The sequence below is a fragment of the Podarcis tiliguerta genome (genome assembly GCF_965153285.1).
Source record: "Podarcis tiliguerta genome assembly, chromosome: 1".
In the NCBI taxonomy this organism is placed as follows: Eukaryota; Metazoa; Chordata; class Lepidosauria; order Squamata; family Lacertidae; genus Podarcis; species Podarcis tiliguerta.
In genome coordinates this window covers 100,246,947-100,249,623 of record NC_139534.1, presented here as the reverse complement: position 1 = coordinate 100,249,623, position 2,677 = coordinate 100,246,947, and the positions used below count along the sequence as shown (strand labels likewise).

At 42.4% G+C, this 2,677-nt stretch overlaps 1 long non-coding RNA gene across 1 annotated transcript; it reads right to left on the bottom strand.

Moving 5' to 3' along the window:
• Positions 1-363: 363 nt before the first annotated feature.
• Positions 364-2,677, bottom strand: LOC310683770. The gene is made up of 3 exons (XR_014514531.1): positions 2,529-2,677; positions 646-1,399; positions 364-604 (listed from the first exon to the last, which is right to left on the bottom strand). It is a non-coding gene; the product is annotated as an uncharacterized lncRNA (long non-coding RNA).

Below are 2,677 nucleotides of genomic sequence, written 5' to 3'. Positions count from 1 at the left end.
AAAAATTTAAAGGGGAAAAAACCTGGATGTACATTTCCAAAATATAAGATAAAAATCAAATCAAATAAAACCAGCAACAGTGTTTTGTGTTGTGTAGGCTCCTATGATGTTAGTAATGGGCCCCACCTGCTAGCCTGCTCCCTAAAATATCCCTGGTTTGCTCAGTTCTATATACAGGGTGCCTACATTCTGCATGGACTGGCTGCATGGCAACATGTGCAAATGGCTTTAGATACCTATTAGGTCCATAAGTTACCATATAGCATATATTCAACACAAAAAACAAAGGACAGCTGGACATATAAAGGGCCCCATTACCTTCAGTAGCTGAGGGCCTCGTCAAACCTAAATCTGGCCCTGCTCAGCACCCTTAACAAATTACAGTTAACAGGGTTGTTGCAGTGGGGAATGTGCTTTACGTGTATCGTGTGTACAGAGCCTAAGCAAGCACCGTGTGTGAGAGAGAGAAACTGAGATTGGCTACAGTTGGAGTATGACACTCTGGCCAAGGATTTAGCCTTTCTAGTGACACCAACATAACAATTGCCATGTTTCTCCAAAAATTAGCCACAACAGACATTGCTTGTGGATTTTAAAATGGTTGCTTTACATCCTACAGAAAATATCTGTATTTAAATCACTAACCACAGGTATTTAGTATTAGAACCATAGAATTGTAGAGTGGGAAGTGACCACAAGGATCATCTAGTCCAACCCCCCTGCAATGCAGGAATATTTTCCCCAAAATAAATTGTAAAATAAGATCCTTTTTTAAAAAAATCCATCGCTATTTTAAATGTTATTTTTAGTTTCTTACAGGGAAATGAGGCAAATCTAGACCGCAAGAAACAAGCTCCCAAATCTTGGTACTATTTAAATCAAAGTAATTTTAGTATCACTTCCAAAATGAAATAAAAAGAACAAGAGATGTTTCCCTAACAAGCTTGCCCAAACATATACATGGCCGAAAAGAGAAGTGATTTAGTTATAGTCATCGTAGGGAATATTCAGTCCCAGATTATAAACAAAGATATAAGTAAAAATGTACATTAACAAGTGGAAGCTGAGGTTTCTTTGCTAGAAAGACAATACAATTTAATTTAGCTATAATAGAAAATAGTAGCTGTTTGACTGTAATAAATTGAGTCAAGAATCAAGATCCAAACCACAGAGTAATGCATAAACTGAAGACAAAACAAGTCAGTGTTATGAATACCACATCTGCGATTATTTCCATTTAGTGACCGACTGCTTCCTAGTCCTTTTCCTGCTTGGCTACAAATATAGCAGCTCATAAAATATGGTTCTGTGTCCATAGATCTGAGAGAAAACCCAAGCTGTTTTTGGAGTTTTGGCAGAGATATGGTGCAATATGAGATAGCCATCCCCTCTTTCAAATCTAAAACAGATGCAAAGGATAACAGGAGGGAGATAAAAACAAAAATGAGCTTGGAAAAATATTGCTATAATCATCTTTGAATCACCTTCCCCTAATATGATCAAATCAGAAATAAAGGCAAGAGGTCAATGGCTGAAAAATTCAGACAAAATCACAAAGGTGGCAGAATGTCTCAGAACACGAACTGCTATAACAGGCTGCCAAACTTAAGAGAGTTGGTGTCTAATGGGTTTAAAGCAGGCTTCCTCAACCTCGACCCTCCACATGTTTTTGGCCTACAACTCCCATGATCCCTAGCTAGCAGGACCAGTGGTCAGGGATGATGGGAACTGAAGTCTCAAAATATCTGGAGGGCCAAGGTTGAGGAAGCCTGGTTTAAAGTGATGGAGTGGATAAGCTATTTCAAACAAAGGTGTATTGGGAGTGTAAAGGTAAAGGGGTAAAGGGACCCCTGACCATTAGGTCCAGTCGTGGACGACTCTGGGGTTGCGGCGCTCATCTCGCTTTATTGGCCAAGGGAGCTGGTGTACAGCTTCCGGGTCATGTGGCCAGCATGATTAAGCCGCTTCTGGCAAAACCAGAGCAGCGCATGGAAACGCCGTTTACCTTCCCGCCAGAATGGTACTTATTTATCTACTTGCACTCTGACATGCTTCCGAACTGCTAGGTTGGCAGGAGCAGGGACCGAGCAATGGGAGCTCACCCCATCGCGGGGATTCGAACCGCCAACCTTCTGATCAGCAAGTCCTAGGCTCTGTGGTTTAACCCACAGGCCACCCTGTTTGTGCCTTCCCCCCCCCCCCCCCACACACGTGCTTCTGTCCTAACTGGGCTTATTTTTAGGTAGAAAGCAGCCTGGGGAAGTCATTGGGGGAACAGCAACCAGTAGAGAAAGTGTTCAGTGCCTCTGTTCCACCTGACTCTCCCCAGCTTGAATTCTCCTTCAACCTTCTCAGCTGAGCCCCACAATCTAGAGGAGGCCTGCCATTATAATGGGGAAAGGTCATAGCTCAGTGGCAGAGCACCTGGCATGCATGCAGAGGGTCACAGGTTTTATTTTTATTTACTGAATTTGTATGCCGCCCTTCAGCTGACAATCACAACATGGCACAAAAGAGCTCACACTTACTCTCGTTTGGCTGCAAGCGCCTTTCTGTTCTTCAGCCCCTTATCAGAACCTCTCCAAGATGCAGCTGTTGTGAGAAGGAAATGGAAGTTTTTAACATTTAACTTCCTTGCATGGTTTTATTACTGCTTTTAGAACTATCCTGTTCCAGA